We start from the raw sequence: 22,900 nt of genomic DNA on the forward strand, positions 1-22,900 counted from the left end.
AGGTTTCGTTTTAGTAGGGTTACGACCAAATTCAGAGCCGTGATGCTTGACCTCTGACTACAAATGTGCAGGTATCTACAAAATGTGAAAAAAGAAAGTCTGATGGCATTTTCTTCCATTTTTTTTTTTTGTTACTATCATCATTCTAGTACTTAGTGCTCTAATTTGCCTGATTTGCAGAACGCATTGAAGTAATTTCCTATAAAGAAAGGAAACATGGCAGACTATCTGTATCACATACACTGAAAGAACATAACATTCCATTCCCAAGTTAAAATAGACCTAAGAGATCGTGTGGTTTTATGCGGGAAAGAATTGAAAAAAATCAAGCAAACACATGTCAAAGAAGAAACAGTGGGAGGCAGGGAGTTTGTAAGGGTTTCCTCAAAGAAATCTTTTAAATAGGCTTAACCTCCTGGTGGTTTCAGCAGGCAGGCAAAACTCACTTACCTTTTATTTACAGTTTCTATTTCCCAGGAATTTTTAAAAATTTTATGTTTCATGAATTTTCTAACTGTAATTTTATGACCAAAGTATGACTATAAACCCAATTTACATGTTAAACTTACAAAATGATTTCCATAAAACAAAAATTGGTATTTTAAGACTTTTTAAGCTTGTAAGTTTTCAAAATTAGAGATGTTTATATTTATGAAAAGACTTTAGATGCGTCTTGAAACACAAATTCATTCAGTTATATAAGCAGAGATTTCTGCTTATATAGCACTTTTAATGGACAAGTTCGTGGTTTTCTCTTTTGAGTATTTTACAAATAAGTTTATTTACATAAAAATATGATTTGCATTTTTAAGAGATCATCTGTTTCTCATTCTGCTTTACTCAAAAAACATAATATTTTCTTTGCAATATCATAATGCTTTCCACAGGGACAAATCTGATGTCATAATGGCCATTATGATTTTAAGAGAGCAATTAGCACCGGCAAAAAAAAAAAAAAACTTATTTTTAAAAAACAGCTTGTTTTCAAAAGGATTTCATAGCATTTAACATAATAGTCAATATGTTATACCTGTTTTTCAGTAGATCCTCAACAGTTCTAAAGATAGTGCCTAATGCCTAATTAAATAGATAATATCATTTTAACCTTTTACAAGGTAGAGCTTTAATTTTTGGTATTCTAACAAATTATCTTTCCCTTTCCCAACTGTCATGGTTTATGTCGGTGGTCCCCAGGCCTCAAGGATTTGCATTGTGCATTTGTGATTGGTTCATTGTCTAGCCCTTGGATTGGGGGTGTGAGTGCTACACTGTCCTAGGGGTGGAGCCAGGATGTGATCTAATGGCAGGAAGAAGGTGTGTCTCACTCTCTTGGCGGTTTCTGCCTTGCTGTTTGCAGCTGCCATGAAGTGTGGCCCAGCCATGCCACACTGTCTTGGAGCCAACTGAGTGTGGACTGAAACCTCCAAAAACTATAAGAAATAAACCTTTCCTTTCCCAACTTTGGGTATCAGGTATTTTATCTCAGAGATGAATTAAAAGTAACTAACTCAACAACTAAAAATTGCTTTAACTTTTAAGGAAAATATTCTGTCAATGATGTCTCTTCGGAAGCTTCAAAGAATATGTAGCTTTGACCATAATATGGGTTTTCTTGTACGTCTTTGTAAAACACACATCACACAAAAAAAGAAAAATACCTTTCTTAAAATTCTTTAACTCCTTCACCATACTTGTAACAAAACAAATGTTTCTGAATGGCAAGCATATGATTTTCCTCATATTTTGGTTTCTGAACATAGTCATCTCCTCTCTGTATTCTTCAACTTCCAATCCCATTCCCAGTCTACATACAGTATTTTTAACACTGCTACCTCAGTCATAGCTTCAATGTCTTTTGGAGCATTAACTACTTAATAAATTGTTCTCTCTAGCTTCATTCTGGTTCCTTGGTAATCATCTTCTAAAACTCAGTGGGAATGCTACCACTTTTATGAAGCCTTCAGTTGCAGTAACACTGGGCTGTCCTGGAAGAAGCTATCCACTAGAACCCATGTTCAAAAGATGACAAAGAAGGTATCAGGGTACAAATAACAAAGGGCAGATTAATTCTGGTACTATGTGGTGATACAGCAGGACATAAATGAAGCCAAGCACAGTATACAGGATGAAGAACTTGCATGCTCTCAAAAACAAAAACAAAATTTATCCATCATCTGGCAACAAAATCACAAAGTGTGGGTAACAACTGTTACTTTATTTTTATTTTTTATGATAATTCAGTCAATTCAAAACCTACTTGGAAGAGGAGCAGTGAAAATGTAAAGTCCTGTTAATATTAGATAAGGTACTTGGCCAACTTTAATTCGTTGGATATGAACATTAAAATGGTGAGGTTGTTTTTATCTCTGGACACCACCACTGTTTTACTTCTTTGGACAAGGCATCATTTAGTTTGTGGAGTCACCAAATACCTAGCTGGTATGGATCACATTTGGTCATCAATTGATGCAGACACTGCTTTAGACATAGTGGGATACTAGAAATCATTTACCATTGCTGACACAGTGACATTTGTCACATCTGTAGTACATGAATCAAACTGCTAACCTGGACTGCCTGTTGTGAAGTTGTGAATGATTTTAATTCTTTCTGGGGATCAATCTAGAGACTAAAAAACTTGTTCATGAACTCAAATAAGTTGGTTTAATTCAACTTTCTGACATGTAATAAAGTGAAAGAATATACTGTAGGTCTTCAAGAAATGTTAGTGAATGAGGAAGAGGAAGAACTTGATCTATTATCCACAGAAGAAGAGGAGGAGGAAGCCAAGCAGAACCAATACTGAAGGCATTACCAACATTTGATTGTACAGGTATTAAAAAATAAAATTATGGAAGATGATCTGCAAATGGAATCCAGCATAATAGTCACCCAAATCACCCCTGAAATATTATAATATCTTCAAGCAAAAATGATAAATTAAAAAAGAAAAAAAAAACTCCTGTTTACAATGTTCTTCCAAGAGGGTCGGGGGGTAATGTCAACTATTGAGGATCCCCAACCATTAGCATCATCTGCTCCTGACATCTATCCATGGACTGCATCGTGACCCATGATTGAGGAGACCTAAAGCAGATGACTCTTTCTGATGTGTTATAGGAAAGTCTACTCACCTCATTATATCATGTAGGCATTATGTCACCGTGCATCACCACAAGAAAGGTATGGCAAATAAATTATCTTTAGAGAGACCACAATAATTCTTCTTGTAGGACATTATTATAAGTATTGCATTTTGTTATTGTAATTGTTAATCACTTGCACTACCTAATTTGTAAGTTACCATAGACATATATTTATAGAATAAAATAAAATATATAAAGGATTCAGTAACATTTATACTTTAGAGATTCACTAGGGATACTAAAAGCATCCCCTGCAGATAAGAACCGATCGTAATACTATTTAGCCTTGCAAAAAAAATGTTTGCTACTTTAACAGGAGTTTAAATCCCAAGGATTATGTCCCTACCATTCCATTCAAGTGAATATTTCTTTTAAATGACTTGCACATAGACAAACCTTGTAAAGTTCAACTCAAATTTATGCATCTCTGACATATATAAACAGGCACAATAGCTGCCATTAAATGACAACCTTCAACATCTTTCAGAAATTCCCTGCGCACAAATATCCTCTAGGCAGATAAATGGCTTTGCCAGAATTTCTTTCCAGAAAGAAAACTGCAGAACTTATTTTGCCTCATTATACTCATAGTATGAAAATGTGAAGGAAATCATAAATATCATATTCCCCAGTGGTTCTCTAAGTGTGCTCTCCATATTAGCATTGTTAACACGTTATGGGAATCTGTTATAAATAAAAACTCTTGAATCCCCCAATCCTACTGCAGAAACCAAAGAACAGGACCCATCAATCTATACTTTAAGGAGCTTTCCAGAGGATTCTGATGCACATCAAAGTTCAAAAACTTCTACCTCTCCTCTGCTCTTCTCTCATAGGTGAAAAAATTAAGGACCCATTTTTATAATTAATGCAATGAATAAGACCTTAACAAAATAATCATTTTTCACAAAAGCCAGTGGGGGAAAAAAAAACCAGAACAAAATGAATGAAAGGAGCCGGCTTCTTTTCTCTCTCGTTGATTACCACAGGAATCGAATCCACAGGGCAGTGGTGGTGAACCTACGACATGCACGTCACATGGACACGCAGAACCTTCCCTGTTGGCATGAGAGCCAGGTCACTGGAGCAGCTGAGCATCACATAACGTTGCTCTTTTCTAAATTAAAACTTCAGTATTCAAATTTAATTACAATGCTGACACTTAGCAATAAACAAGTGGGTTCTGGGTTTCAGTTTGGGAATTCCTTCTGTAACAGGTCTGCCATTAGAGCTATTAGCCTGCAACCCAGATATCACATTGTTGGTTTTCTGGATACAGTTATTCCAGCCCTAAGGTTGCATATACCAGTGTTAAGAAACATTGCTCTGTGAGTTATGGTTTAAAAAGGTTCAGTGAAATAATAATAATTCTGATAATTTCTCCAAGCATCACCTAACAATTATTTAAAATGAACCTATATTAACTTTCCTCTAGAATAAAGTAGAGAAGACAAAACATTCCCTTTCTTAAAAGAGCCCCTAGTTTTGATCATGCCCTCTAGGCATAACCCATCTCTAAGATTCATATAGAATGATGGTACAGAATGATAGTGAATTTGGACGATCTGGATCTTTGGGCAATCTGTATTCAGCTCTTACTCAAGTTTAATTACCAGTTCCAGTGAGGTCACAGCCCTATGGCTCTCTATGAATACTTCTCTAATGTAAAATCGTTTGGAAGAAATGTGTCTTCACTGAATATCAGTAATGAGGAGCTTCTCCAGTGCTCCTTAGGGACTCTCACAGTTGCCATGCAATACATCTTCAGTGCCAGTCTCAATGGAAGCAGAATTTGATACACATAATAATTTTGCTTAAGAATTAGAAGAATACATCTCTCTACTCATCCAAAGATGTTTATTCTAGAATTACAAACTGTTGTTCAAGTCACAAGGATGCATGAATGGAGACACTTAGGTAAGAAATCCTCTGTGCCAGTTCCCTATTTTACATAGCAAATGTCTTGTCTAAGCTCTTGAAATTCCTCTGTCTGTTTCCAAGTCTCTTACTCACTTCCAATGTTGGTCAGGAATCTAAATTTGAAAGACAGTACCTCTTGTTCTTAGGAAGATGCGTTACACTGTCATAACAAGAATGTATGCTTAATGTTCTGGGAAGACATCAGTACTTCCTGTGCACGGGTCTTTGTTCTAATTTTGACCACCTGGTATATCAGTACATTAACTAAACACTTGCTAAATCTCCTAAGGCTAATAAACATTTCTTTACCCAGGATTTATTTGTTTACAGAATCTTAAATTATCACAAATCTTAAAGGATAACCCTTCATCTCTTTTATTGCCATGACCTTTCAAAATGAAGAGAGGTATAAATTTTTTTAAAAAAAGAATCTCAGCTGCAGCGTTTCAAATTTTTATGACAGTGGCTGGTTCTCAGTTTTTCTCAACAGCTTCCTACTTTCCTAATCCTTGTTGGCTTGTTTTATTTCCTCTAACTAATTTTTTTTTTTTTTTTTTTTTTTTAGGTCTGAAAGGGCATATGCTCTTTCTGCCTCTCTGGATATAACACACCTGATTCCAGAAATTAAAGAATAACTTAATAAGTTGAAAACAATCACATAAGGAACAAGTACTTATTTCCAATCATGCACCCAGAATCTTTATCCTCACACACCTCACAGAGTCTCCTGGAGTAGCAGATTTCTTCACTGACTTGGTCAGATGCAGGCACTTTTCACAGAAATAGTGATTCATTCCAGAAACAGTGATGTGTTGAACAGTGACAGCCAATTCAGTGAAGCTCATACAGCATGATGTGGGGTTATCATTGCTTAATATGTTAAAAGTTACTGATAACACAGCTAAGAACATTACTAGGAGGAAAAACTTACATCACAGGGACAATGGACTAGCTTTAAAAAGAATACCACTCCCTAAATACACATTAATATTGGTCTGTTTCTTGGAATTACTCCATTCTATGGTTGATAAATCTCTAGTCATAGAGTTGTAGAGAGCTTTCTGCAGTATTCCCTCACATTTCTGGCAAGTGGAAATGCAATTTATCCTATAGTCCCCACATTAGGAGTAGACTCAAAAATGCTTTCGAATGCCATGTCATTCACAAACAAAATAAATTACACAAATTCAAAAATGAGACATTCATTATTCTGGAAACGCTCACTGTGCATGCAATTCTTTTCACTCTTTTATAAATATTTTGAGGGTTGATAGCATGCCATGCAGTGGACTAAAATCTTGAGGAAACAAAGATGAACCATGGAATCTCCTTCATCAGCTAGATTTTAAAGATTCAAATTTAATATATTTTCATGCCAGTGAGCTTAATACTTTTTGTCTTGCTTCATTATTTAGAAGTAAATATCTTTATAAAAGAAATACATTCTGGATATATAAAAGCTGTCCTTTCATCATCAGAAATGAATGGTCCCTCAGAAATTCTCGTTTTCAAAATCGAACCTAAATGTCAATCATTCGCACCACTGGTTAAAGGAATAAATCCCAGGGTCTTTTTTTCCTGACAAAGAATATAAAATAGAAACATGGAAACCTTTTCCTAGGAAATTGCTAATCCTTGCTTCCAGCCCCAGCTCTACTTGGGCCTTCTGGGTAAGTCCACAGCATCCTTTAACAAGGAGGCCATGCAAGGAAGCTCAGTAAGGCTTCCACAGCTCTGGCTCTTCATAGATTTTTTTACCTTCTACGTCTCAAACCAGATTATTGCCAACTATTTGAAGCTGCCTGTTAGGTTTGAACACACCATCTGTGCTAGTCAGGCAATAACTTTTAATGTGCAAATTAGTCACTCTCTGAAAGAGATTATTTGAAATTTAAAGAGATAATACCTCAAGTGAAAGAATAGTTCAGGATGAAAATTTTAAACATTCTGTTACATCTGCAACTATGATATCTGGGGATAGTGAGTGGCCTTCTGAGATTAAATTAGATCATGTCCTAGAGGTCAGGCCGTACCAGCTTTTTTTTTTTTTTTTTTTTTTGCCTCTACCACCTCTGTGGTGTTTAAACATCCTCTCAAGTGGTGTCCTCTTGGTCTTCTCACAGGCACTTCAGCCCTGAGGTCAAATAGCAGGTAACCTGTGTTCTGACTTACTTGAAGGCTATTCACTCAATAGCTACTTAAGAGCCTCCAGGGTTACTTGGCCCTGTAATAGGTACTAGAAATTTAATGGGTTAATACACTCTATTGTAAGATTTTAACAACTAAAATAACAAGAAGTCTAAAACATTACAGAGTAAGGACCTAAACTGCAAGATTTGATAATTGTCCTTCATTTAAAACTTTATATTTTAACACCACAAGAGGACTAAGGAATCTTATTAAAATATTTACTTACAAACTAAAATGTTGGGTGTTTAGTTCTAAGTTATCAAACATCATTTTTATGTTTGGATAAAAGTTTGCAAGTGTGAAAGTGCTTAGTCCTGTGTCTGACACATTCTAATCTGTTTTTATTATTGAACTAATTCTCAAATTCTGTAATCCTATAGAAATTCCCAATAATCCTCATTAATTGATAGATAATCATTAAACTCTATACCATAATCAAACTTCGCCCTCCATGAGATGAGCTTTTAAAGTTCTAATTTATTTATTTATCTCCTTTATAAACTTTAAAATCATATACTTGGCATTGACAATATAAAAATGATTAGTTTCATGGCAGCTCTGAAGGACTTTAAGATTTGGCCTAAAGAGACATACAAGGAAACAGATATTTAAAAGTTGGTAAATGTTAAACTGTTTTTCTTTCTGAAACACACAGAAGAGAAACTTCCTATCCCTATTCAGAAAATGGATTACATATGAGGGGGTCTCATGGGCATTCTTAGGCAGATGGGCTAATAAAGGTGCAGAGGAACAAGAAATAAGCTAGGAATAAAATGACTTATTCAGACAAATGTTATTACTAAATCTGAAATGCAGGCTACGAGGCACTACGCTGCATATAAAACACATAACCTTTGAAGGCTGGCAGGTGGGAGAGAGTCAGATCGTGAAGGACCCATATGCCATGCTCAGGAACTTATTCTCCAGATAATAAAATGCAACTAATAAACTTGACTGTACTATAAAAATATTTCATCTTTTTTGTTCTCAAAAATCACCCCCAAATTATATAAACAAAGAACAAAAATACTTCTACCTCCAAAGAAACTAGAGAGCGTCTTAGTGCCAAAGGAAAGAATGTAACAATTGAACTCATAGGGAAATGGCAAATACACTGCACAGCAGAGAAAGGTCAAAAAGTCTAACTGTGGGCAGGAAGTACATGCACAAAAAGATGTGCAAGATGGTCACCCTGGGAACCCAAGAGAGGCCAAGGAGTCCAGGGAAACAGGACCTGCAGAAGGCAGAAAAGTAGGTGCAGAGTTGTAGGCAGAGATTATTTAATATCTGTACAAAATGGAGCTACAGAGCTCTCAAATTCCAACAAAGTCTAGCCACTATCTTTCAACAGAGTTGAAGGAGGTATATGTCCTGGATATTTTGAATTAAAGAAGCTCCTGACTCTGAAATACCACCCATACAGAAGAGTGGGGATGATGTCAGAGAATCACATGATCATGAGGGATGGGTGGGAGGAGGTGGCTAGTGGTCTCCTGTGGCCCAGCTACAAAAATATATACCACAAAACTTGTCCCTACCCAAACACACAGAAACTGATGATTGAGCTGAATCAATAAAGGGTGCTTCGTCCACTCTGCAGTTGATGAGAATTTTGGTTGTCTCCAAGATTTAGCTATTACAGATTGTGCTGCTATGAACGTGGGTGCACATATATCACTGTGATGTGACCTTTTCAGTTCTTCTGGGAAAATACCCAGCAGGGGAATTTTTAAACAATGGAATATTACTCAGCTATGAAAATGATGGTCTTGAGGCCTTTATAGGTAAATGGAGGCAACTGGAGACTATTCTCATAAGTGAAATAAGTAAGAATCATACTTGTAAATATCACCTTGTGTCTCTAGTGTAAAAAGTAATAAAAACTGTAGGAGTAATAAGATCCAAACTGTGTGATCACTATTGTAAAAAAGAAAGGGAAAGAAAGTGTTCTAAAGGATTTAACTGGATGTATGTTTAAGTGTGTAAGATAGATGAGCATATTACTCACTTTTTGTTGGATCATTGAACAGAATGGTTTGCACTCTCACTGTTTCAATGTCCACTTTTTATGCTTTAATTTTGTAACTTGAACAACTATTTCTAAGATGACAATATGTAATTTATCAACTAGAGATTTCTTAGTGTTTATTTTTTTTTAATTCTGTATTATTTCTGTCCTTTTTTCTGTTTTGCTTGTTTTCTCTTTAAATAATTTAAAAAAAAAAACACAGAGGGCACTTTTCTGGAGAAACCTGATTTGTTTGAAGAGAGTGCCAGTAGACCTTGTTACAGAGCTCTTCAGTACACAATCTAGATTCTCTGTCAGCCTAGAGCAAAACCATCCTTTGAAATTTTTTGTCCAATTCAATCCCAAACCATCTGATTAGTGCTCATTTACCAATAAATCTGGGATCTAGTGATAACCAGATAACTTAAGAAATTCTTCAGTATGAACTGCGTTGACCAACATAAAGCATAACTAGACAAAATGAAAATAAGGCAAGAAAAAGAAGAAATCATCAAATGTTACAATTAATACCCACAAACAGATTGTATACTGCACCCAAAGAAATAAAGGATAGTACTATAAAAGATAAAGCTCTCAGATAAACTAAAAATACAAGAATTGCACTTTACCTCTCTCCCAAGAAACCTTACAACCTGAGTTAGAAGGAGTGAAATAAATATTTTAAAAAATAGAAAAACTCATGGAAAAAGACAGAATATTAAGAAATCTAAGAGATCTAACACAGCGAATAGTTTCAGAAAGGGAAAAAATGGAAGAAATGAAGAAATAATAATTTTCTATAATTTAAAAGCAACACTCTCTAGATTACAAATTATGTGGGCAAATAAAAGTTATTTTTAAACTATCAAAAAAGTTATTTTTAAAGTTTTAACCAGTAAGTTTTCAGGTGATTGTTCATATGCCAGTAAATAACTGATAAACCCAGCAAGATCATGGTATATACCATAGCTGTCAGGGTAAAGGTGGTTCCTATCTCTTTCTTTTTTTTTTTTTTCGTTTTATTATTTATTTTAATTTTTTTAATTTTTAAAATAAAACAAGGGATAGAAATGATAGAGAATTTCAAAAAATATAAATTAACACTATTTAATATATTGCATATTGCTATCTTGGAAGTAGTTGTTCAGGTTACAAGATTTAGGAATCAAAAAAAAATGGTCCATCAAATAATGAGAGCACAAATTTCTTTTGATGAACATACAAAGATTAGCAGTATAATTATCTATCTTGTAGATATATGGATACTCACATATACATGTATACCAATATACATGTAACCTTTCCCCTTCTTCCTGTTCACCTCCCTCCTATCCCAGTTGTTCTTTCCTTTTGAATACTTTCTTTCCCTTTCATTATCACATCAAGAGGCAGCGTGTTATTCTCCAGCCATTAGAGGGGAGTTTGTTTACAGCTTTATGAGTCAGAAACTGGAGTTGGCATCACAACGCAGCTGCCATCATCTGACTGCTAAACTAGGGATAGAGAGTATAAGGTGGCCCATTTCCCCATCTGGCAATTGGTTCCGGATGACACCTAGGCAAGGTACACAGGATTTTTCCACGCCTCTGACATGCAATAAAAAGCCCTTAAAAGCAAAAAAGACCAAGCTCTAACGAACACAAAATTTTTAAACTGTTGCTTATTGTATACCATTATTATAGATGGCAAAGTTATGTGGAAATATTTTAGGCAACCAGGCAGGGCAGGCCCTCAAGAGAATCAATATAAAAGATGAAAATACATTACAGCTGTGTCTGGAGGTGTATATGTTAGAGATCAGGACTCAAGATAAAGGAATGACCAGGCTCACATGCTTCCCCAAGGCATAAGATATGTGGTAGCGCCTGGTCCAGTATCTACATAGACTTCAGCCACTGCGATGGGTGCACAAGATTCACCCCTTCCTGAAAAGTTCTTTGTTATTTCCCTGTACACTTGATACATGACATTTCCCCTTTGGATCAATATTATCTAAGCACCTGTACTTATAATCTTATTGTTGAACATAGCTTTAATCCACATTGTATCCATCTTGCAGTTTTGCTATATAAAACTTCCTCTGTTAAATGGGCTCATTGGCAGGCCACTTGGGACCCCTGTCTCACGGGAGCTATATCTCTCCCCTTGATAAATATTTCCTACTCTTAAAATCCATTGTTACAATTAATTCATCAGTTTTGGGGAACACGAACTCAGCATATCGGACATCTAACAGATTGGGAGTTTTAATATCTCCCCTATATCATTTAGAGGTGCTACATCACTACTGGCCAAAGTAAGCCTCATGACCAAGTGAAGAATCTATTGCTGACGTTGTTTGATTATTTTTGTGCCTAGATCTTATAACTTGAACAAAATTTCTAAGATAACAATATGCATATATTAACTAGAATTAATTTACTACTTTTTTTAAAATTCTGTCATTTCTATCCTGTTTTTTCTCTTTTGTTTTTAAAATTAAATTTAAAAAAAACACACACACACACACATCTAGAGTCCCGGTAGCACTAGGTCCTAGATAATGCTCTGATCCCAGGAAGCATTTTGCTCCTTGTCCTACATAGAAGTTTTCAATCTATATAATGTCCTTGAAAAAGTAGGTGTTTGATTGTAAGCACAGTTTTCAAACTTTTAAAACTTGAGAATCCCAAGTGGTTTTTGTTTATGTGGCTCTATTTATCAATGTTTTTCATGGTACATATATATACCGAGAATTTAAAAAATATTTTGCACTATTAAGAACAGCAATAACACCCACATGCAATGCAAATAGCATGATTATATTTAATTTCTTTATTGTATGTTCCAAAACAGAACAAAAGTACAGTATGACCATTCCATAAGATTTTAAATCTTTTTAATATTTGACTGAATAATTTAAAAGTGGGTATCTATCTTCTGCACTTATTACCATATCATGTACGATACAGCCCATGCAGAATTCCATTGTGTTACTGTAAGAAACCAAAGTTTAACTTAGCATGATTATGAAAATAATTTCAACTTTCAGAATTCTCTAAAATGCTCGATGGCTTTTGGCAGGCATTTGCCCTTTAAAGGTGGTCAAACATCTTCCTCAAAGGTGTTAATGAAAATGAAATCTTAGACTAATTTATTTATTTAGGATCCAAGAAAACAAACTGAACTGTTAGAATTGCAAAATACCAACACAAAAGTTCTGTTAGTAAGCCCATTACTTAGCCAGATAAAATTAAACTTTCTTAATGGATTTCTCATCCATAATGATAGTTGTTTTCTCTTCTTTCAACAAATGCATAGACTCAGGGGGTACAGTCTTTCCCTTGAACTGATATACAAGCTGATAACTCTATAAATACCTCTCCCTTTTAGATACACCAATAATTTATAATAGTTATGAAATATTTGAAATTTGTTGACTACTACATGAGATGTTTACTGCATTTTATTGTATTATTTTATTTAATACTCAAATCTCCAAAGTAGACATTATTCTCATTATTGTTTTACAGATGGGAAAAATTAAACTCAGGAAGAATAAATAATACACCCAAGGTCATGTGACCAGTAAAGCACCAATCCCAAAGCTTTTTACTACTGTTCCATTCAGCTCCCTTATTCATGAGTATACTAGTAGTGATATTTCTGGTAATTTTTCATTTTAACTGAACAGTTTTCAATACAGCTTTCCATGTCTTTTGAGGTCTAGTCTGAGACACTAACCTTGTTTGAGAATCTCAGCAGTGTAGAAGTACACCTCCAGTGCAAACAGACATTCAGGCCTGATCCACTGTTGGGCTCTGATTGCTGCTTGCAGGCAGTGGTTTCTAGGTCACGCCTAAAGGCCCAGCACCGCCACCTCTCTGTGTCACTTCTTTGGTTATCCCCGTCTCTTCTATTTCAATTGTTCAACATCACTGAGGACAGTTTGAAAACCAGCCTGACAGTGAGGCTGAAGAATCTCTCAGTAGTCTGACTGCCAGCATCATCGAGGATCTGGGACAGCTCTGGGTGTTTGTTACACTTTTGCCTGGTTTCCCGAAATCCTGTCAGTGACCACTGTCTGCAGACCCCTGTGACTTAGAAAATATCCGCTGTTACACTGGGTTAAAATAAAGAGCAGAAGTGCGCTAGCAGCTCAGGGAAATTCAGAAGTGTCAGTTTAATATCCTCAGTGTTGCTGCCTGAACCTGAAAAGTCAATTCAGGTTATAAAAATTTCAGTAGATTGCCACAAATCTCTGAATGTTCTCTTCAGTTCAAGTAGAGGAGAGTTAATGGACCACAAGAGAAAGACAAGCGGTATTAATATAATTGAGAAATTGTTCTTGAAAAAGGAGAATGATTCTGAGGATTCTATATCCCCCAAATACCTTTTATTTTAAGATAGTAAAAGTATACATGAACAATCACACATTCCAGGGCCATCATGGACAAGTCAGCCTGGAGTCATAGAAAAGTTGTCTTCTAGATGGCCTTATTTTTATTTGATAAAACACACATTCTTTATCTCTCGATTATAGCTCAGTTGCAAATATCTCAATTATCAATGATTTATCTGTACTGTACATAGAATTATCACTGATTAAAGTCTTGAGAAAACACAGTGGTAAATTCCCTTAAATAATGGAATTTTTTGAAAGAGAAAAGTCAGAAAACACAAAACACATACAAAAGAAATAACAACAATAAAAAACAATAACAATATAGGATTTAAAACAAGACCAAAGAAATTTAACAATGGTTGTTATATTACATATTGTTATCTTCAAAAGATTTGTTCAGATTGTTAGATATAGGCATGCAAAATTGAGCAAGCAATATGAGCACTAACTGTTCCTTTCCTTGAACTAATAGAATTAGTAGTATAACTACTTAGCGATATACATATATGTATATAATTATCTTCATTTTTTTCTTTTCCTTTCTTTCTTTTCTCCTTTCTCCCATCCCAGCTATTCCTTCCCTTTAAGGAGTTTCTTTCCCTTTCACAATACCTACTGTACCTTTTAGATCTTATTTACTCTTCCAGTTTCTTACACTAGGGAGATAATAGAGTGTTGAACACATGCGAGTCTGATTTATTTCAGTTATGACTATGGACTCAAGTTGCATCCATTTACCTGTAAAGGCCTCAAGTTTGTCATTTTTTACAACTGAGTAGTACTCCATTATATAAAAATACCACATCTGTTTTATCCATTCCTCAGTCAATGTGCAATAAATAATGGAATTTTTAACTTTTTTTACATGCAGGTTGTGTTGGTTACTTTTCTATCACTGTTGAGACAAAATACTGAACATGCAAAATTAAAGAAGAAAAGGTTTATTTAGCACACTGTTTGTGGAGGTTTCAGTCATTAGTAATCAGCTACCTCCAAGGCAAAGTAGCATGGCAGAATGGCAAATGGTCATGGCAGCAGAAGACAGAAAAAGTAATAATAAGAAAAAGAGAGGAGCACGGAGAGAAGGTGCTTTCTGTTCCTTATCCTGTATGTAGGCCATGCATCCTAGGGTAGGTATAGCATTCACACCCATAATCCCAGCATTAGACCATGAATTAATCACAAATTCTAGAAGCCTGCCCACATGACTGCATGAGGATTTGGGGGGGACATCTAGACACAAATTGTAGCACCTCCTCATCCTTAAACTTCAGAAGTTTACTTCTTGAAGCATTATCTGTTGGGGTTTGTTTTTTTTTTCAGTTCACTCATTAGCTCTGTTGATTCCACAAAAAAGAGATCTACTTTGCCAAAAAGATGTAATTATATTATTTTGGCATGAAAGTCCCTATAGAATCTTGTTTTTTTTTTTTTTTAAGGAAAATGAAAATACTCAAAGCATTTGTTTCTTCACTAAGGGTGATTTATTGAATGTACTACACTGAACTGATATTCATAGTTTTCTAGAATAATCCACTGCTTCAAATGATGTGCACACTGAGCACTTAAAATTCACTCATCAACGTATTTATTACACATCGCTTAAGACAGCGTCTACTTCTTAGCCATGTACCATATCCTGTAGCTACAAAGACTTCTTTATCTTTGATTTTTTTCTTCAAAGTTTCATACACGTATTTGCTAGGCCACAAGTAAAGAAATTATATATAATACAGAGTGCAATGATTTGCAATAAAGGAATATGGAGTTCATATATGAGACTACAGAAAAGAATCTTAGTTATACATATAAAAATCTAGAAGAATTTTTTAATTTACTGCTCAAATAAAGTTCTCAAAGTTGATTTTTTATTGCAAAGTAAAACTTCAAATATTAATGTCATCTAACTACTATTCATAAGTAGATGTGATGAGAACAGCATTGTTATATGAAGAATCTGTCCTAAAATAATCACAACAATGTTGTTGTTACTATCTTTTAAGTAAGCAGCTACTATGTGGCAGGGACTCATTTGTCAAACTCAATCCTCAGAAACAGTCTCTGAGAAGATCCCATATTTCCCTAGCTTACAAACCTTTAAAATGATAGTAAATAATTACTGTAATGGTTGATTGACTGTGTTAACCTGAGTTCAGAAGCTTAACTAAATCAGCTCAGCAATTCTACATCCTGGGAAGTAGAGTACCCACCCTAGGGCAGCTGATTGCCTGGACGGTATAAAGGGAAAATGAAGCACAGACTTGATTCTGTTCTTTGGAGGAGCTCTAGTCTTTGCCTTCAGTATGGATGTTGTCTCTTGACTTCCAGCCAGACTGTTCAGCTTCTGCCATGCATCCTTCAGCCATCTGGTGTAGACCCATCAGCCTTCCGCAGAGCCATCAGCCCCCTCATGCAGACTCACAAGGAGCACTTGCAGTGAGCTCCACACCATAGACTGAATCCTGTGATCTCCAGGGTGAAAATAAACTCTGCACACTTCCTCATCCAACCCTGTGGGTGACCATCATAAGCCAATCTTGTAATTTCTTATATATTCGTATATCTTGTGTTGTGTCTGTTTCTCTAGTGAAATACTGACTACTCCAATTACTAAAGATCAAATTTCTAGTAACTGCTGTAGCTTGTACAGAAATTGACTTCTGAGCCCAAAATTTTCATGCTCTGTTGCACAGCCCTGATAACTAATCTGCTCAACAAAACAATTATAAATGTTTGTTTAGTGTAATCTTCCAACATGCATTTCAAGGATTTAACTGGAAACAGAATAGAAATATACATGCATAATATTAGGCATCTGAAAGACAGCATCACCACTGAGGTAAAACTGACCCCAAGATTTAGGGGTCTATAATTACAGTTAAGACTGGGAACCACAGCAATTTTGTTTGTTGCATTTGAAATTATATAAATTTCTTCAAAATTTCATTTTCTGTTATATTTCTGATACAATTCCTATATGCACAATTCATTATTTTATACTATGAAATGTATTTATTCTCCATGCAGGAGAAAAAAGAGAATAAGCAATGTTGTAAGCATAACTGATTGACTACCAATAAAATATCCCTTGGTCAAGCAATTTAGAATGCAAAATTATTCCTGTAAATTACATATAGAAGTTTCTTTCCAGAGAGACAATAGGTAGGAGTTAAGGTTCTGGAGCCAGGTTACCTATATTCAATTCTGGCCCTCAGTATCTAACTGCTATATAAGTTTAGGCAACCTTAAAATCTATATGTCTTAGTTTTATCATTTATAGAAGAGGAAAAATAATAATGCCCACCTAAAGTGTTTTCAGAGGATAAAATGAGTTTATTAAAGCTTAGAACAATGCCTTACTCAAAGTAGTTTTTCATAAATGAGTGTTATTATACCAAACATAAATGCACTTTTTTAATTACTACAGTACCATTTTTTGGTCTAGCACAGTCTTGTTCAGCAAGAACATGCCATATAAATGTAGCCCTTCACATAGCTATGAACACTTTTCCATTAACTTTGAAGGAAGCACTGACAATTCTATTTGGCACTCTAGTTAAAGGAAAACAGGAACCTATTTTAATCAAGATGATCCTCACAGAGTACTGCCTTCCACTATACAGAGCAACAAATGACCACACTCCATCCAATGTCAAGCTAGAAAGATTCTAAAATACTCAGCTGCTATTCTAGACCTAAGTTTTAGTGAACCATTTCTAAAGCTCACACTGTCTTCAAATCCGGGATAAACACTGAAACTATTCTGCAGTGTGATTGCTCTTAATTTGTTGCTCTTCTAAACTCAAATAAAGTTCTTTTAGCCAATTGATTTGTTTTTATTGCAAAGTAAAGCTTCAAATGTTAATATCATCTAACTACTGTTCATAAGTAGATGCGAGGAGAATAGCGCTGAATGGTGCCCAGCTCTGAGTGCCCTCATTTCAGTATTAGAAGTGAATAGCAGTCTAGAGAAGGAAATCCTGCAGAGTGGCAAGAAATGTCTGTCTTATATCACCCTTTATTGCTTGCTCCATTCAGGTAGAGAAAATGAATTCTAAGGCCCCCTGTTTCACTGTTCTTGTCAAAGTCACTAATGTTGATGTTCTCAAAAAGGTAATTAACCTCATACTGATTAGCAGTTTTCTCCAAGAACATGCTTTACTATTATATCCTAGACAGGGATCACGTCCACCTCCGTGTTTCCTTCAAACCTGTCAAGACTTTGCAAATAGTATCAGGTAATAATTTCTCATTGGCGTTTTCTTTGGCTTTACGATGCTAAATTTAATTTTGCCATGATGTCAGGGTACAAAATCAAGATATCACTTGCCAGGTCCAAAATTCCTTATAGTATTAATAGCTATTATTTCTGCTTTTTCAGTGTTTCTAGGCAACTCTGAGAATAACTTACACAGGAAGTGTCAAGTCCCACAACGTGAAGAATAGACAACATGTCAGTAGACATGAGAAACCCAGAACACACCTTTCCTCTTAGCCCCTCGTATTATACCATAGTACCCATTATCAATAGTAGCCTTGCAGGGAAAACCGGCTAGAATATGAGGCAATTATTGGGAAAATGTACCATTATAGAAACTTGATCTGCAAATTTAACTTTATAATTATGGTTTTCTGACCATTTATGTAAGCTGCTTTAATTGTCTGCAAATAGGCGAGTCATTATGTCCTCGACATTTGTAATTCTTCCAATTTTACAGACTATTAGACTATTTTAATAATAATCCTTCACTTTCTGTCCTTTGAAGAGTAAAAGCACAAAAATGGAATTTTAAGGAAAAAATAGATTTCATTTTTAGCTTTACTATTTATATACTGTGCATCCTAAAAAAGTGATTCAACCTCTCAATCTTAGATTTCTCAGGAGCAAAATTTGAGTGATAATATCTATCTTACAGAGAAAATATAAAAATATAATGAATGTTGTCTACAGGATATGATTCATAAATGTTAACGATATTCCCTACAAAAGGAAAGAATCCTGGCAGTCATACCCTTTCTCTGGGAACAATTTAACAGACATGAGTGATAAGCCAAGCCCAGTTACCCTGAGTCTTGGGCCAGGGATATAATGATCCAATACAAAACTTCCTGTGAGTTCTCATCATCTTGCTAAATTGCTACTTTTCTTCTCCCATTCGCGATGATCTAGACCCACAGCTGACCTAGAGAAACACACACTGTCCCCATTTTAAATCCACTGAGTACAGAGCCATCTCACTTCCCAATTTCCCTCCTTCTGTCCTTTCCCAAAATTGTTCGCATTGTTATAGAGGAAAACACATCTTTTCAGCACGTTTAAAACCGGCTCTCTCAAACCTCTCTCATTACAGTGACCTGAGCACCTGCCTAAAGTTTCCCCAACTACATTTATCCACAATCTCATCAGCTGCCTCTAACAGCAGAAGCAATTTATTGGGTTCCTACCATTATCTTTCTATATCATTTGTGTTACCCAGGTCTAATCTCTCAAAATAGACTGCTATATAGCTTGGAAATGCGTCTTCTGTCTCCAGTCCTTCTTTCAAAGATTAGGATGATGTAACTCAAACTTAACTTGGCCATGAAATTTCTCTGACATGAGAACTTGCATTACGGCAGTTGGTGTAGTAAATACAGCTCCATTCGCTTTGAACTTTATCTGTGCCTTGTGTCATATTAAGGCCCCCAAGAAGAAAATGTGTTGCTCTTTCTGTGAAGTCAGTATTGTCTGAACACTTTAACTTGAAACTTATCTAGGTTACAAGACAAAGTTCAATTAGACCTAAATTGATACTGAAGACTCCAGAGAAATTTATTTCCAAGGAGTTACCTATGTGCTTACATTTAAGAAGGTATAAACATACCCAGAGTTGTAGTCTTACAGATGCTAATCTTATCCTTTCCTTAGACAAATTCTCCTTTAAAGAAATCCTTACATTACAAAAAATACAAACTCAGGATTCCTCTAAAGGAGAATTTGTTTACAATAGGCAAAAATGATTTCTCTCAATATCTCAGGAATATTTACCTTCTTTATAAATTTCCAGGTTATTAATTTCAGGTTTTCTTATTTAGAATGTTGATCCCAATATTTTTAGGATGCCTTCTGATCTTCATTCTGGCAGCCTGAAAAAGACAAACAGGCATAGGGAACAGGTCCACCTAGTAGTTATAAGTAATCTGACTCTGCCACATAAACATCATCTCTGTTCTAAACTAAATACAAATCAATATAAAGAGTAAGCACTTATTCTATCCTAAATTTATCTAAATAAACCCATTCCTCTGTCATCACTCCCTTGATTGCTTTCAAGCCCTTTAAAATGCTTCTTAAAAGACTATAAAGAATGTGTCATTGCAAAGATTTTTGTCTCCATCTGAATGTCTCTTGCTTTTTTTAATAAAAAAAATTTTTAATTTCACTTTGGCTAAAAATAATTGATGTCTACTGTTAATCCTTGATTTTACTCATAGTGTTGGCACGTGTATTGGTACACTGACAAGGCAGTATTAACTCAATTTCCAGGTATAATATAACTTTTATTTTCTACGGAAGAAAACATAATCCCTGAAAAGTTAGGAAAATTGTTGAGAGTCATAGAATTAGTAAAGACAGGACTATGGTTCACACATACCTTTGCTTGAGACAAACATCTATATAATATTCTTAGGTCAATAAAATGTCATTAAAATTAGAACAAGCCACCTCTCAGTAGAAATATGAAGGGCTTTTGAATGGGTCTTTCTTCCACAAACTCAACATCAAGCAACATCCTTAAGGAATAAGACATGGATTGCAGGTAGTCAAAAACAAGGTATTCAGGCACCACATGTAAGAAATAGTCTTTTGAAAGCCACTTAGATTTCCAAACTGTTACTGCAACAGAATTTAATCCGACTACACACAGAAGCCAACTAGACACAGAATTGTTATAAGGAATGGAATAAACCATAGCGTACCTTAAATTTTGTAGTGTTGCATCCCTGATCACCTGCTGTGAAATATTTCTGTGGTAGGCACAGAAAGATGTCCCTGCTGTGTCTTAATTACTATTCTCATCACTGAGGCAAAATAACCAATATCCACAATTTCCAAGGTGAGATTTATTTTCGTTCATATTTTAAAAGTTTCAGTTCCTTTGTGATCTTCTGACTCTAGATAGCAGTAGAAAGGTGGAAGGTACCAGGCAGAAGAAAATTGCTAGAATCACTCCAGCCAGAAAGCAGAGAAAGGAGAGGAGAAGGAGGAGAGGTAGATATTCCCTACCAGGTCGCAGCCCTGATGAGCTGCCTCCTTCAAACAGGCATCACCTCCTAAAATCACACTGATATATTGCCCACATGACTCAATCATCTTTCAAAAGCCACACCTATGATATCCAGCTACAAACCATAACACTCCTCCTAATCCCCAGTGCATCTCACTGCGGCCAAGTTAAGAATTTTAAGCTGGGGAAATTATCCAGGAGGGCCCAGTGGAGTCACAAAGGTCCTCATAGGTAAAACAGGGGTGGCAGTGAGTAAAGTCTGACGACGGAGTGTGATGAGGCGGGCAGAAGGCAAAGGGCCTGAGCTGCTCACTGTGAAGACCCGAAAGGCCCAGAGCCAAAGACTGCAAAGGCATCCAAAGGAAGCACAGTCCTGTCAAAATCTTGGTTTTAGATTTCTGAAGCCAACTTTTGACTTTCAGAAATACACAATAATTTGCATTGTTTTATAGCTACTTACAACAGTCTTTAAAGATATTGTTTAATACTAAGTTTGTGACACTTTGTTATAATATAGCAATAGAAAACAAATGTGGTAACCATAACTAAGAAAAGCATTTCTACCAAAAATTATGGGTATGGATTTTGAGAAATATTGATTTCATTATTCAATTCAACAGAAAGCTTACTGAGTTCTCAATAGTGTATAATATCAAAACAAACATGAGTTGAGACTGAGAAACTGTGACTGAGAAGTTAAATGCCTCTTTTATTTCAGTAAGTAAGAATCAGAATGAGAAAGTTGCTCAGTCAGAAAAATAGTGGAATAAGGAGCCTCAGACTCCACTACACACACAGGAAAAAAAAAACTTAACTAGCAATTATCCACAGACCAGAACATCTTTTAGAAAACACAAAAACTTGAAAATAAGCCCAAGATGCAAATATAGTGTGCAGAACTGAATAAAAACTGCATTGGAAAGGTAAAGTAAGATCTCAAGTCCACCACTCCTCTTCCCCCCAATCAGTATAACACCATGAAAAATGGGTTTCCTGGGCCAAAGTTTCTACAGAGAAATAAAAAAGAGATAGTTCTCTAGCTTCCCTTACACCCTCAGAGGCATCCAGGAAGCACACCGCTGCTGTCACTCACAGGTGTAACTGCACATCTAGCCTCCCTGAGGTTAACATATGTCACAGTGACCAGTACACAGCTGTTGTTTCAATGTCCCTGCCAATTGTGATGCCAAGTAGGAGACAGTAGCCAATTTCATAGTCCCACAAAGCTGCACTGGCAACCTTCTGCAGCACAAGGTTAGGTTTGACCTAGCTTGAGCCTCTAGCCTACTATCTCCAAGACTTTTCCCAGTGCCCATGGTAATGATTCCATCCTGATAGAGAACTACAGGTTCTATGCATTTTGGAGAAGTATAGGAACTAGAATTGCTTCCCTGAGAAACCAAAACACCCATCCAATAACCCTACCCAGGCATAGAGAATGCCACCTACTTGCATTTCATAGAATCTGAGGAACTGTACTTATTTGACTATGGAGGACAAATATCTGATCAATTCAGACCAAAACCTACTTCATGGCTCTACAGCAGGAAACAAAAACCTCAAGTAAAGATGCAGTCAAGAAAAGAACCGGTGAGCTGGCAGAGTATGTAGGGTTATGTGGTCAGGTGAGCATAAAGACAAAAGGATTGGCCAAAAAAAGTCAGTGGAAATTATGGGACACAATCAGAAAGCCAAGCTTTTGCATAATAGAGAGTGCAGAAGGTCTGTATAACAAATGAAAATTTCCTTAATCTGAGGATAGATGACAACATTCAGGTAAAGGAAACACAGAGATGTCCAACCAAATAGAATCTGAACAAAGTTTCCCTTAGCACATAATAATCAAGGTATCAAGAATGAAAAGCAAAATTCCAAGTGCAGCAACAGGAAACTGCATTGCATATAAAATGTCAGTAAAATTACTTGGATACACAGAAACTACGGGAGTTCTTCCCCAATAGGCCAGCCTTATACGTATTATTAA

This window comes from Cavia porcellus, unplaced genomic scaffold (genome assembly GCF_034190915.1).
Source record: "Cavia porcellus strain 051 isolate PalLab524CR breed Dunkin Hartley unplaced genomic scaffold, mCavPor4.1 scaffold_21, whole genome shotgun sequence".
Classification (NCBI taxonomy): domain Eukaryota; kingdom Metazoa; phylum Chordata; class Mammalia; order Rodentia; family Caviidae; genus Cavia; species Cavia porcellus.